Genomic DNA, 15,930 nt, shown 5'->3' on the forward strand with positions numbered 1-15,930 from the left:
TATGTCGCCCCCTGCCATGCGCCTGTACCTCTGTCTAGACTTCACAGAGGAAGGAGGAAGTCATCAACCCAGGCTACTCACCACTGCCTCTCATCCTTCCTCCCTCACATATATTCCATTCAAAGACTGTGGATTTCCCCTAGGTAGACTTGAGAATTTTCTAGAGTTCCCAGTAAGCTGCTGAGGATGAATTGGGGGTTGGTGGAAAGGTCAGAGACAGACCTGAACAGCTCTCTTCCTAAGAAGCACAGGCAATCACTGGGCCTCGCCCGCCCCGGGTTGCCTGTTCTCTTCACCACCAATAAACTAGAGGGACCACGATCTCACAGAGTCTGTGAATAAAGTCATTCGGCAAAGGTCTGGTGGGCAGTCATCCTATACCAAGTACCAAGAAGATGCAGAGAAGTCTAATGCCTCCTGAACCCGCCCATCTCCTGTTTTGGCTATTGTCTGTTCACCCCAGTGCATGGGTATTGACAATCATTACTTAAAGGAGTCTTCCTTCATCCAGTACTGTCCATGCTTTACAATATAAAACCCAAATCACCCCTCACACCTGATCCATCTTCACACAAGACCAAGGTCCCCAGGCACTTGAGATCACACCACACGCATGGAGTGACTTCTCTTGAGCAGGTTTGGAGTATGCTCTTACTGCTAACTAGCTTTGTGATTTGGGGCAAGTCTTTGACCTCATGGGCCCAAGGTTTGCTTATCTGAGGCTCCTAGAAAAGAAAGTCCAAACTCCTCAGCATGGCTGGCCAGGCCTTCCCCAAGCCAGCACCACCATCCGCTCCAGCCTGTTCTCTACTCAAAGGCCACAGTTTTTGCCTATTTGTGTCTGACAGCACTCATTTCACTCCGAGTTACATCCAAGGGATCCGTTGCTAGGCCATCTCCCAGCTTATGTGTAAGCTCCTTGCGGGCAGAGATCCTCTGAAGCACCTATAGAGCCCTGCACTGGGCGTGAGCAGGGCTCACTCAGCAGGGCCCACTCAGCAAGTGCTAGGTCGTCAACGACCTGTGGAATGAATAGCCAGCCCTCCCAAGCAGCTGCCTGCCTCCCTCCTCAAAAAAGTCTGTTGACTCCACAGATCCCAGAATCAGGCTTCTCAAATGTGCTGCATGGATGACCGGCAGCTGAAATACCTAGTGAGCTTGTTAAAGATTCAGGTTCCTCAGCTCCACCCCACACCTATGAAATAAGAATCTCTGGGGTGTGCTGACTCCAAGAGCCTCCCCAGGTCTGGCCCAGAGCTCCAGTGGACTCTAAAGCTAGGCCCTTCTGCAGGAAGGGGATAGACAATGTCCCATAAGCAGCCCAGGGTATAGATGGCAGGGGATTGAGGCAGGGGACAGGACTGAGATTCTGCATCTGCTAACCATCATTGCAAGTCCCTGATACTTGCCTTTCTCTAACTAAGTTATGACAGCAAAGGCACCACCTTCCTGCCCATCACCAGCAGCTAGCAGTTCTCTTATTGCTGCCTTCCTTCCTCTTCCCATCAACCCAACAGGGCTGGAACTGACTCTCATCTTCAGTCAGCCTCTCCCTCCACCTAAGGCCTCATAGCTCTTCTTCCACTGAATTTAAACAGCTTCTTCTTCCCCAAGGCAAAGAAAAAAAGGGATTCTTTTCCTCCTACTCTTTCCACTGCCCACCAGCCTGCTAGGGTGTTTTCTAAAACCAATGTGAGAAGCGTTTTCAGTCACACACTTTACACTTTATATCCCACCTAACTAAACCTCTGCTGGCTGTCCAGACAGACTTTCCTCCCATCCCCTGGGGCTTCAGACCCACAGAGCCCTCACAGACCTCTCAAGTCAAGTGTCACTGGTGTGCTGGGCACCATCACAGGACTGGAAATACAAGTGCCCAGGTGAGGACCAGCTCCAGGTGGACCACGTGGCTCTGGGGAACTCTTGCGCCCCTCTGTTGGGAATAACGTTCAAAATCCTAAGGAAATTGAACACTCAAACAAAGGATGCTTAGCAAAGCAATTTTGCTTCTGCGCAGAGGGTGCTTCTCCTTGGCCAGTCGCCATGAGAGCACACCTGAACAAAGGGGCACGAGAGCCTTTAATCCTGATGCAAGTCCTGCCCTTGTACCCTTTCCCGGTTGGCCAGGGTCAGGTCGCACAATCTGAACTAATCCCGGTTGGCTAAACATTTCAGCTTTTTTTTTTTTTTTTAGATAAGATGGGCACATAAGGGAGAGAGGGGAAAGGGGAAGGGGTGTCTGCAATGAGCTAGAGAGCTGGTCTTCTTTCCAAATAAGGAAAGGAATGTCAGCTGGTACTGATAATGCCTGGTACTGTGGTGTGTCTGGGCATGTAACAAAGGCAGAAAGGAAGAAAAAAAGAGAAAAAGGAAAAAGGGGTCGGGGGTACTATGAATTAAAGACTAAAGGATTGATCAGGCTATTTGAAGAAAAAAACCTCATCATATCCCACACCTCAGTCTCTGAAGAAGAAAGAATTTGAACCAGGTGAGCCCAGGGAAAATTTGGATTTCCTTTTGAAGAGGGATCTAATGCTAGAGTACTGGAATTCTCTAAGTTATTACTCCAGGACTAAGGGCTGCAGGGTGAGAAGACCAGAAGGAAAGAGTTCCAGCCACGAGGACAGAGCCCCAAAGCCCGGAGAAGTTGCCCTGATGGTGGTGGTCAGGACTCAACTTCACATTTTAGCGGATGCTACCCTGGGAGAAGCCAGGGGGCATTTTCCAGGAGAAGCAAGTACTGGGCCCGAGTGAGGCAATCAGAGCAAATGCTCACATCACAGTGACTCTGAGGCAGGCAACGTCTAGCACCTGAACTCATTTAATCTGCAACACATCCCATAAGGAAGGCGTGATGATTAGCCCATCTAATAATGAGGATGAGGAAACGGGCACAGGAAAGGCAAATAATTTGCCTAAGGCCACAGAACTAGCAGGTGGCAGAGACAGAATTCGAACACAGGCCAAGTCGGTGAGTCCACACTCTCCACCACAATCTGTTCTCCTGTCACTCAAGGAAGACATACCCTCTCTGACAGTGTCCTTCAGCCCATCCTGCCTACCTCACAGGGGAGCGGAGCCATGCAATACTATTTTCGTGTAAGCTACCACCAGAAGCATAAAGTCTTTGAGGTCTCAAGTCAAATGGCCTACATTTGACAAGAGACCACACATAGATTTGTACATTTCAAGAATGGGTACCTAAGGCCTAGCCCTGGGCAACATGGCCAGGTTGGGAAAAAAGATCTTTGGTGTCCTCTTCTTTCTTCACTCCATCTTTCTTCCTGGCACCCTGTTCATCTCTTCACGACAACCCCACCACCACCACCACTGCTGCCTTCTGTGCTGGGTGTAGAGAAGAACTGGACTTCAGTTTGAGTCCTATTCATTCTCCCAGCCTCTCTGAGCCTCCATTTCCTCACATCTGGCTGGCGTCTGGGCCTAGGAGCAACATCATCTAGTGGCTGGTGTCTGAGCTTAGGAAAGCCACTGAAGCTCAACTGCCACTGTGGCAGACACTGTCAGGCCCCCGCCTGCCAGCGTGTGAAATGGGGCTGTGCTGGGCTACCCGGGGGATTCAGGGCGATGCGTGGGAAGTGCTTGGGAGAGAGTCTAGCACCGAAGTCAGCACATTACTTCCATGTTCAGAAGTCGATTCAGTGCTCTTGGGAGCATGGCCTCATTTCACACTGTGGATGAAGCCACGTCCCCCGAGGAGATTCAGAGCTGAATGTGTCACACAGGGCCCAGCCTGGGAAAGCACTTCATGAGCAGCTCTCAGGTGGCCCGGGACCAACTGCCAGCTGCCTGGGGAATTTCTCACTAAGGCTGACATCCATTTTCCACATTTCTGTCATCTTCCTTCCTCACCCTTAGGATTCCAGATCACCTGCAGATCCCTGTAGGAAGGCAAAATGCCTCCTCAAAGCAACTGCAAACCACACCCTGGGACAAAGTATCCAGAAAGCCACAGGGCCTCCTCCCCTCTGACACCACTTCTCCATCCCTGCCCATGCTGCTCAGAAGGCCGATTCTCATATCTCTTCAACTCAAAACCTTGCCCTGCCTTCAAGGCCCCACTGGAATTACACTATTTTCAAGTGAAGAATTTCCCCGGGCTGAAGTGAACTGCCTGCTTCCTGAGCTCTCATGCCCCTGTCCTAGGATTCTGTGTGCCCGCCAGCCTCTAAGTGAGACAATGTGCTTCTTGAAGAGACCCCATGTCATGCTCTTTTCCTGAACCTGCTCATCACCAGCCTGGGTCCTGGATATGTGGTAGTCATACCATCCATGCTTGATAAACAATATGGAACAGGAGAATAAACACAGTGGTGTGCTCTAGTCCAACACAAAAGTTAGCAAACAGCAAAGGTTGATTTCCCTGAAGAACCTGGATTGGGGTGTTTCTCTACACCATGGGCTCCTGGGCCCATGTAGAATCTTCCCAACAATGCTGTGTCCTTCTCTCCCCTTTAGATCTGGACCTCAACCTCTTTCTAAAAATGTGGCTCTCCCTGCCTAGTAGACAACTGGCCTCTGCTGATTTTTAGTCTGCTTTGAGGCCAGTGTGAGGCTTTGCTTCCTCAGCAGCTGCTTCTTGGGAGAACTGGGAAAGAGGCTCCCATGGCAGCCTAGGATGGAGTATGAAGATTGTGCCCTTGGCTGTGATCCATCTTCTCAGCTTGAGCTGAGAGGTTTTGCCCAGGCAGGGCCTAAAGTGGATGGGTCACAGGGCATATTAACAAATCCACGTTTAACAGAAGGTGGCCAAGAGAAGGCACCTCATGCAAAAGTCAAAGAGGCGGTCTCCTTGCTGGAGTGGCCTTTGGTTTTGTTGCATTGTTTTTTGGGGGGCGGGGAGGCAAGGAATAGAAAAATCTCTCAAAAGTGTCTCCCTGGCTACTTGTGAAAGGAAGGATAGGTCACAGGAAAGCACTGGACACTTCAGAAAAGAATGAAGGGTGAGGACTTTTTGCAGTTTTGTCCAGAGCTAGCGTTGCAGGTGGGTCTCTGGATTAGGCTCCACCCCTTATGTACAAACAACTGGAAAATGTAATCATCTGAAACACAGACAGTGTTATGCACAAATAGGCTGAGTCTAGTTTGTAATGGTAAAAAACTGACCAAAATGTCTGGTAAAAGTTGAATAGTCAAATGAATAAGGACAGCTCCTTGGGATAGATTTTTATTAATATATTAAATTTCTCGAAGAATTTTCATGACACAGAGAAATGCACATGCCATAAAGAGAAAAAACTTGCTGCAATACTATACCTACAGTATATGCAGGCTGCACCAAACCAGGAAAAAAAAACAGTGGTCAAACTCAGCGTGATAAGAAGGCAGGCCCAGGGGACCCCTAGAAATTGAAAGGGAAGAATAGTGGAGGCCACATCAAAGCACAGTGACATTCTGAGATTCTTCTCTTATGTATTTATTTCTGTGTATACATTTCCAAGTTTTCTATAATGAACTCATATTTCTTTCATAATCTAAGATCATATAAAAGGAAACAAAGAAGAAAAGTAGGGAGGAGTGACTGTTAGAAGACAGAGAAGAAAAAGGGAGGCAGGCAGGGTACCTGCGATGAGGAAGGGTGAGACCTTCTTTGTCCCACTGAGCCCTGGAGGGACTAGATTGGTGTCACCTCAGAACCCTGCCACTGGGAAGCAGGGTCTGTGCCAAACCATGGCAGGGCAAGGAAACGGTGGTCCAGGCTCCATTCAAAGGCTGGAGCAGAAGTGAAGAGAGAGGACAAAGGGAGGAGACTTTGGCACCCCACTTCAACAGCCTTTGTGCTGGCACCTACTCCGCTTGGCCACATGCTAGGACAGCTTAGCAGCGTGTGTCCCTGAGGAGCAGCCTGGGCTCTTCATGCACACACACACACGGACACACATGCACGCACACACACACGTGAATCTCCCAGCCCAGTCACCCCATCTCTAGTTCCTCCCCTTCAGGCTGCAAAAGGGAAGGATGCCTGGCACCTAAGGCAGTTTGCCCTAGTCCGGAAAGCTCCCACCTGCACCTCTCCCTCCCTCCACTTCCCACAGCTTGCCACCCCCAGGGCCTTGGGTCTGGCTTCTTTCTGCTTCTACCCTCTGCCCAGCTCCTCTGGGGTGGCTTGCAGGTGCCCCACCTTCTCCAGCTCACTTCTCCAGGTCCCTGCCGGCCATGCCTGAGACTTCACCTGGTAGATCTGCCTCTCAGTGCTACTGCTGCCCATTCTAGCCTCCACCACTCTCCCCTTTCAATTCCTAGGGCCCTATGGGGCTGGCTCCTTATTACACAGTCCAGTGTGTGTCTTTGCAAAGTAAGGACTGAAGAGCTAGAGTGTGCAGACATTGCCCTTATTGCCAGCCTCTTCTGAGAAAAACCACAACATGTTAGAACTGGAAGAGACTTCAACAGCCATTGAGGTCAGCCCCCTTTGCCTGCACCTGCCCCCAGTTCTGCTTCCAAAGATCCAGAATCAAACACAGCAACCCCAGGTCTTCTCCCAAATGCCCTCCAGCTTCCACACGATCCATGGTCCTGCAGAAATGCACAGGGGAGATGGGTGAGACCATCACTCTGCACAGGTGTGTCATAAGGAGTGCCACAGAAGGTTCGAAGATGCCCCAGAGCCCAGGATGAGACTCAAGTAGCCAGTGTAGCCCATAAGACACCTCCGCACACACACAACCCAGGACCTCTCCCCATCCCTGAGACACCAGGGCCAACCAGAGGGTCTTTTCCTCTCCCATGACTCCCCTTTGAAGCCCATCGTCCTTCCCAAAGGAATAAGACAGCTTAACTCAGACTCTCTTCACTGGCTGAACAGGATATTGGACCACACATGCTCCACTGAGGGTCCTAGAAAATCCTCAAATTCAGAACCCAAATGGTACAACTGCCAGAAAGATATTGCCTGCCCCTTACATGCTTTTGCTCAGAAGACCACCTAGAGTCCCAGCCCAGGAGTAGTCCCAAGAGATGAGAGATGTTCCAGAGGGGACAAGGACACATAGTGTCTTTCCACCACCACCTCTTCCATTCCTCTCTCCCCATAAGGACATGTGGCTCCTCTCAGCCATCCCTGTGTTTCATTCTCATTAGGCCCCAGAGGAGGGATGTCATTGCTCCTTAGTTCAACCGGAACAATAGGATAATGAGGAGACACTTTCATATTTCCCAATCTGACTTCACATGGCTGTTGCAGAACTTTTCCTTAGTTCAGCTAAAGACGGGGTTCTTTGTCCCACAGCCACGAAAATTTAGGTTTGCAGACAATTTGAGTGATGAGTAAGACAGGGTTTTATTGGGTGAAAAGGAAGAAAAGGGGGAAACAAGGACTGTCACCAGGACAGAGTCCCTGCTACACGGCTTCCCACCTGGCCTTTTCAAATCTCGGTTTCCATACAGGAAGAGGAGAGGCCAGTCTCCTCCCTGCTGCAAACGTCATGAACTTCCTGAAACTTCACCTCAGTGGGCAGGCTGGTTGAAGTTCTCCAGGGACCCCCTCCCACCTGGCTGTCTCAGCTGCAAGGAGGGACTGCATTGGGGATTGCTGAGAGATAAAAGTTTAACTCAGGTCCTGCCATCCCTCTTGGCCACCCAGCCAGCCAGGAGTTTAAGATTAATGACTGAGAAGAACAGGCTTATGGAACTCCAGTGGGTTGGCTGGAATTTGAAATGTCTATCCTAGAAAACAAGGATTTTAAAGGAGCTCCAGGCTTAGAGGCAAGGAAAATTAACTAGGAGGATAAAGAAGTGGGAGATTGGCAAGATAGAAGCTAGGGATGGGCAGCTCCCTGGACAGGGCAGCCAGGCAGGGTGTCGAATCTGGTGGCAGAATATCCAGCCCATCCCAGGGCTCAGAGAGTTCCAGCTTCTTCTCTCCTCATCCAGGGAGGCAGCAGAATGGAAAACTAGAAATGCTTTAGAGCAGGACAGACTGAGGCTCCAATCCTCATTCCGTTGCTTCTGAGCTATGTGATCTTGAGCATATTACTTAAGGTCTCTGAGCCTTGGAGTTTTGCCACCTATAAATGGGAGTCACTGATACCTCAAAGTGTTTTGTAAGAGCTAAATGGGATAAATGAAAGCCCTGAAACAATTCCTGGCCTGTAACAAATGTTGGATCAAAGTAGGCAGTTCTCCTTTAAATCACATGAAATATCAGATCTTCTCAGGCCTCAGAGCTATTTAGCCACCTGCTCCCCTTTAATGGGAACAAAGGTCTCCTGAAGGACACACCGGTTATATGAGGACAACCCACTTATTCACTCATTCATTCATTCATTCAACAATTGTTCATTGAGTGTTTCCTTATATGTCACGCCATAGGAATGTAACTGGACAAAATGAGGTACCTGCTGTCATCCTTAATGCAGACAATAAATGGGAGAATATGCAAAATACCAAGCAGTGATAAATGCTATAAAAACATAAAGCAAGCATGGGGAGAGAGAATAATTGTTTTACACAGAACGGTTGGGAAAGGCATCTCCAGAGAGGTGTCATTTACGGATACCTGCAGAAGTGAACAGCCAGCTGTGTGGGGTTATCTGGGGGAAAGCATTCCATGGGGGGACAGGGAGTGCAAAGTCCCACAGTGATAGCAAGCCCCAGTGAGAGATGCAGACACCAACTACTAATGGGTTTAGCTCATAAGAAGGAGCACCCCTACCCATCAGGAAGAATCATGAAAGGCTCATAGAGACCAAGGTGTTGAAATTGACCTTCAAGAATGGGTAGTATTTTAATAGGCTTAGAAGAGGGACAGAAAGAATCCCAAAGAGAGCACTGCAGCCCTCATGTTTTTGGGATCTAGCTCACTCTCCCCCAAAGAAGGGCTTGCGAAAGTCACATCACCAATTAGGGAAGTCAGAACATGAATCTGTCCTCCTGAAGCCCAGTCAAAAGCTTTCTAACTGGATGAGTCCTTATTATTCAAAATATATGTAAGTCAGCTCCCTGGAGAGACTGCAAGCTATCTGGGGTCAGAAGCCCATTCCTTGCCAACCTCATTACTCCCAGAGCCTACCATGACACTAGACACAGTAGGAGGCTATGACCAGTTCTTGTTTTGACTTGAACTCGCACGTCCCCCACAGGGCCAAACACCCTTACTTTCCTCTAACCACACCCGTGCATTCGGCACAATGCCTTTCTTAGCACATTCTGGGTCCCTTGATCCAGAGAACAATCTGCCTGACTGGATTTACTGACACTTAGCACCCCAGAGGGGCGTAAGGTGACTGCCCAGGAATTCTGACCAAGCCTTGCTCATCTTCATCGGAGTCTCCGAGCATCGCAGCTGCCAGGCAGCCAAGCATTGTGTCGCAACTCTGCAGAAGTGCCACACACACAGTGATTAATACCCTATCTCCTAGCAAGTAATTATAATTAATGCAGAATATCAAATCAGGAAATCAGGCATTATTAGGAGGAATTAGCTATTTATTTTCATTTTACGCTCTGCTCTCCCCCACCTCACCTCCCACATCTCCACCCCCACCTCCTATTTCCAGGTCTGAGCTGGAGAAGAAGAGCGCAGCTAAAACTTTCTTCATTCCATACGTGTGTAGCAAGCACCTATGTTCCAGGTCCTGAATGGGGCTTTAAAAAGACAAAGAGCAGCACAGTTCCTATTCTCAGGGAGCTTATAATCTAGTGGAAAGCACGCTTCTCAGGTAATTAATGGCAGGGATGGGAGTAAACAGAAACTGCAGTGGCGGCTCAGGAGAAGGAGCACTTGACTCTGCCTGAGAGGGCCCAGGAGGGCTTCTAGAGGAGGTAGCATTTGAGCTGGGCCTGGAACGATGGGCAGCAGTTTTCCAGGTGGGCAAGCAGGGGAAAGGGCATTCCAGGCAGAAGCCCTAAGATACAAGAGAAAGTGACTGAAGAGCAAACGATCCAAAAAGGGGAATGAGGAGTGAGAAGGCTGGGCAGGGAAATGGGGCCAAAGTGGGAGGGGCTGTTAGCCCACCAGTGCCTGGGAAGCCAAGAAAGAGCTGAAGGAAGCCCCAATCAGATTCTGGGCCAGGCCCAGGAGGTGAGTTCCAGAAGCAAATGTCTGGGGATCAGGAGAGACGAAGCAAAGTCTAAGAGCATGGGGGTGCAGCTGGTCGTGCAAAGAGACTCAGGCTGGAAGTGGAAAGGGGTCTAGCACTGGTTTCTCCTACTACATTCCTTTCAAGAGAGGCTCAGGAGCACCCTCCAGGCATCTGGCCATGTTTAGCAGTCCTTGCTGATATTTAGCTGGGAACAAAAAGAAACACTGAGTCAGAAATAGGGAGGGTAATTAATTAGACTGTAAGCTCCAGGAAAGCAGGGGCGGCAGCGCAGCCTATGCTCAAAGGGCATTTGATGATTAGGTAACTGCTTGAATCAACAACTTCTGACAGCAATGTGGAGAACGCATGGCAGCAGATGGAGGCTGAGGTCTAAGGAAGCTACAGCAACATTTCCAGAGGCAGGTGGGGCAAAGGTACAAAGACCCAAGTAGAGATGCTCTGGGTAGGGAGAGGATGCCTGGAGTGGATTTGGGAAAGAATCTGGAAAAAGGACCAGAAGAGAAGCCCCGTGACACTATCAAAAAGGGCCCCCAAATGTCCAGATTCCTCACCTCTGCTGCTTTGTCTCAGGAAAGCATAAAAAGGGGAGTGGGATCCCCCAAGGGCCAAGACAATTGGCTTCTGGGGAAGACACAGTTGGAATTCTCTAATCCTAATCACAGTAAATTAAAGAAAGACGAGAGGAGTAATCCAGCAGACTAGCTTCAGGCAACTGGACTCAGATGAAGAAGAGTGTCTTGAGAACAAGGAAGTGTGTGGGAAATCTGGAAGGTAGCAATAAGGCCTAAGGACTAAGCATTTCAGGATGGATGGCTCCGAGGCCTGGAGACATAATATCTAGGGTATGTCTGTCCTCCAAGGAGTTTTTGTAGCGGGGTTCTGATGCTTTGGAAGCCAGAGTAGGTCAGGCCTGCCCTATCTGACCAGTTTCTCTGGATCCAAAAAGCCTCTTCCCAGCTTGAAGGGCCGGATAAATAAGAACCCCATCAGATGACTGCTGTCACCCCTTTAAGACTGGACACACAAGACCTGAATATAAGGACCTTTGACACTAAGACCCCGTGGAATTCTCAACCCAGAATATCTAGCTAGGGAGGCAGCCTTCAACACAGGTCTTTGGGATCAGGGTTATGGCCTCTCATAAATCAGTCTTCCTCTAGCTTCAAAAGCAACTTAGGCCAGTACATTTGAACGCAGCTTCACTGTCTTATAGCTCCATTACTGAGTGTCTAAAGCTTTATCTTACAGATATCTAGCTCTAACCTCGACAGAAAAGCATTCTCTCCATTTTTCAAATGAAGAATCAGGCTTGGAGAAGTGAAATGACTTTGCTCAGTGTCACGTGGTGGCACTCAGTGTCCAAACCCAGCTCTGGCTGACTCCACGGTCAGATACAGGGTGTCTTTGAGTGGTCCTGTCTACCTTAGTTTAGGTATAAGTAGCAACTGTAGCCCAAATTCTATTCCGGGTGAAAATTATAAAGTCCATTTTGAATTGGCTATGGTTTTGCCCCACCAAAAAGATAATCAGCTTTTCTCTAGTAGCTACCGTTATCAAAACATTGTCCTAGTCTTTTGATATGCATTGTTTGATCTTAGATCCCTCCATCCCAGCTGCCTGTGTGCAGCTTTAGAGTTCAGCTCGTTTCAGACCCAGGTCCCACCTCCTCTTTCTTCTCCCACCCCTGACTGGGTTCCTGAAAGTCTGTTTTCTCAAATCTACACTGTTCCTTCAACCAATCTTGAGAACCACCTGCCCACCCCATCCCACGTCATCTACCACTCCTGACTGTACAACTGGCCACAAAAAAAAAAAAAAAAAGGAAGTCCATCTTATCTCCCATAGCTTCTGCTCCAGGCCCCAATCAAGCTACATAACACACCCCAGCAGAACCCTGATTCTCCTCTTACACTGGAATTCCCACAAGAGATCCTGTCTACTATTCTCTCTTGCAACATAACTCTCACCCTAGCAATAGAGAGAAAGACTGTCACCCAATAGCAAGAATCAGACTGAAATAAGAAATGCACATCATCACCTTTAAACTCAAAAGAAATATAGAGGGTCACCAAAAGAGGGAAGACAAGAGAGGAAACTGGTCTAGAAGTCTCCCCAAGTCCCCATCATTAGGGCCCCCATTGCCAGAGGGAGGCGAGCCAGCTGATTAAAAAGCAACCTCTCCTATAGAGAGCTGGCCCCCAACTGATAACCCCAAGCAAGTCAGCCCTTTGGATGATGAATAACTTGGCTTGGCCACCCAGTAGAGGCACTGCACCCAATATGCTGTAGTAGAAATTGGGGCAGCTCGTTCAGGTTAGCTGAACCTTAAATTCCTCATCTGTACACTCAAAATAATAATCTCAGCCCTGCCTACAGGAGAGGGTTATTTTGAAAATCCAGTGAGATTTTGGATGCAAAGGTGCTTTGGCTATTGGGAGAGGAAAATGGAAAGGAGGAAAGGAACTTATATATATAAGTCAAAAGGGCTCAAGCAAGACCATGTGGTGTCCCTCCAATCTGCCAGGTAGTATGCATTCTGAAAACACACACAGTACTTGCTGTGCTTTAAGGCAGAAGTGCCAGTGTGGGGCAATGGGGCTTCAAATTGCATGCTTAGACATTGGTGAGGTTATGTGCACACAGAGCTAGCCCACCCCTCACTACTAGATGAATAGGTAGCAGGACTTGAAAGAATATGAGTACTAAAGACAAAGACTTAGAGTCCAAGCTATGTCACTGACTTACCTGAGCCTCTGTTTCCTCATCTGGAAAATGGGAAGAAGATATCTCACTTATAGGGTTTTTGCAAATTTGTAAAGATTATGTTAAATAATTTATGCCATGTGCCTGGCACAAATGGTAGTTGTTCCTATAATAGTGATGATAACAATAATTTCCCCTTTGCTGCTGTCTTATCCCTAAAGGTAAGGAGGCAGCACTGAATGGCTATTGATGAGAAATCCACAACCCACCTTAAACAATAGGCAGCTACTGGGCCCTCAATAAGCTCACTAAGCATGAAATTGAGCAAGAATACGTATGTGTCTACTTGAATGCTAATGAGGCTCTAACTAGGAAAGACAGGATGTCTGTGGAGTTCCCACGCTGGTGATGGGGCTGGCAGGTTAGAAAATGAGGTAGAGGGAGGAAGGGCAGTAGGGAAGCTATTGTCCAGGTCCCAAAAGCCAATAGCTTCTGCCTGGTGGTGTCCCTGCAGGCAAGTTCTATGAGCCTGTTGAACACTCCTTTCCAGCCAAACACTCAACAAACTCAGATGTGGCATTTCTAAGACTGGAAGCATCACACTCATGGATTTCCAGGTTTGGAAGGGTGACCCCGGTAATCCCTAAGAAATGGTCACCATGACCTGGAAGGAGGTCCACCCCAGTGGGACAGCTAGGAAATGACAGCAATAGCTTCAGCAGAGAACTAGCTTTAGATCACTCCGGAAGGGGGTCTCCAGGTGAAACTTTACAATGAAAAGAAGTAAAGAAGAAAGGGAAGAGAGGAAGGACTGGGATAGACTGACTGAACAGTTTTAGTGGATGGAACATCAGAGAGAAAACAGAGATAGTAAAAGGGAAAAGCAACAGGTGTCAGAACAGAAGGGAAAATGTGTTCCTGCTTGTGTACGGAAAGGCAAACAGGAAAGGAAGAAAATAGTGTTTCTTAAGCCCCAGCTTTATGCTGGACAGTATGCTGGGATGGTGATAGACATTATCCTAGCTATCCTCCAAACATCCTGGCTAGAGCAGTAAATTATTACCACCATCTCAGAGATGAAGACAATGGGACTTTGGGCCACTGAGTAACGTGCTCTGTTAACTTTTCTTTTTTAATTCTCCATTCACTTTTAAACAAAACAACAATGAAAATGTTGATGTTTAGATACCGACACCTGATGAAGAAAAAATTCCATGGCTACATGATCCATTGTGGTGGTTTTTCCCTGTTGTTTCAGTTCCTGATTTCCTACTTCAGCCCTTTCCTTTTATCTGTGAACTTTCTGATTCTTGTTTGTAAAAAAGACATACTCTTATTAAAACACTTAAATGCAAACGCAAATGTCACATAACCCTTATTTTTAACACTGCATTAAGCACATGTTTGTAAAAGAATAAATGCCTAGGTTACAAAATTCAAGACCTTTCTCAAGAATCCTAAACTTTTCATCAGCTCACCCTGAATTTTGGTTTGGCATCAGAGCCTTGTGCCATTGAATTGACCTTGACCTTAACCTTGCTTAAGGCACCCATCAACTCCTTCTCGCTTAGTGGCAATTATTCTCTCTCTCTGTCTCTCTCTCTCTCTCTCTCTCACTCTCTCTCTCTCTTTTTCTCTCTGTCTTTCTCCCACCAACTGTTTAGATTCCCCTGCTGGGCCTGTTTAAGTCAATCAGAAGGAAAGCCTTAATTTGCCTTTAAATCTGTATTTTCAGAGCTCCTGCATTCTTTCCTTTCACAAAGCAAAACAGAGCAGCAAGGGTGCAGAGCCATCTGTATCCAACCCCTCCCGCCATGAGGGTTTATCTGCCAGTTTGCCTCTGTTTGGCTCTCTAGAGACAATCCCTCTCCTGGCTCAGTCTTTGCCTGTATAACCAGCGCTACGCCAGGTAGGGCCTCTCCACCCCCAGTCAATCTCCACACCCAAATGTTATCCCTGATGTATGACTGAGATCCACCTTGTTCATAACATTTTCCCGGATCTCCTAAGACCTCCACTCCAAATCTGAAGAACCTCTTCTTCCCCTGAATTACTTTGCCATTTCCAGAATCTTTTAGCACTTTTGACTTGCAGTAAGTACAGTTGTTACTTTTCTTTCCTTTCTTCCAGACTGTAAGCCCCTTGAAGGCAGGACCTATGTCTAATCTGAAGGAAGTTCAGCTTCTCTCTCTAGGATCAATCTTAAAAGGACAAGGCTTACATCTTTTGCAGATTTCTCATATTCAAAGCTGAGCATTCCCCTAAGAAGGACCCTTCCCTGGAAGCAAATCCCATAAGGACAAGGACCTTTGTGTCTTATTCACAGGTATCCCCAATGTGTGGGCACTCAGTTAATACATATTTAACAAATACTGTCTATAGGCTAGGATTTCCTAGGATTGTTCGTGATTTTTGCATTACTGCTTATCACCTAGGATCTTGCATCCCCCTTGACTAGGATCAGATTTCTGGCATTAAGTCTTTTTTACTGACTAGAACGTTCAGCCCCTTTTCATCTGCTATTTGACTTCTTAAAGTTAGAACTAGAGGCAACATTATTTGAATGCAATACCTGCCTACTTCCATGACAGCCTATTGCCCAGTGATGCCATCAGACATATGAAATTAACAGATTTCTTTATAATTATTTTACCAAAGCTTCTATATCCTTTATGTGACATTATATGAAAACATTACTTAACACATAAAGAATAGTTGATAAATGCTTGCTTTCCTTCCTTCCTCATACAGAACATACAAAACAAGATTTAAATAACATTTGCAGTGGAGATTTAGGTTCTTTCCAATTGGTGCAAAGGCGGGATGTATGAGTGCAGAGAGATGCCTCTGAATGTAGGATACATGTAAGGACACACGTGAGTCTAGGTGTAAAGGACAATCAGAGAAGGCTTTTAAGCAAGGAACCCAATGGAATTCGATTTACATTTTTAAAAGACCCCTCTGCTATAGTATAGAGCAAGAGCAAAAGCAGTTAGGAGGCATCCAATGTCTAGGCTCACGATGATGGTGGGCTTGCTTACGGGTAGTAACGGTAGTGCTAACGAACACATAGACAAGTCTAGAATGTATTTTGCAGGTAGCACTAACAGGACTTGATGACAAATTGGATGTGGAGATGTAAAGACAGTAGATAAATCAAGGG

This window comes from Pan paniscus, chromosome 9, assembly GCF_029289425.2.
Source record: "Pan paniscus chromosome 9, NHGRI_mPanPan1-v2.0_pri, whole genome shotgun sequence".
Taxonomy (NCBI): Eukaryota; Metazoa; Chordata; class Mammalia; order Primates; family Hominidae; genus Pan; species Pan paniscus.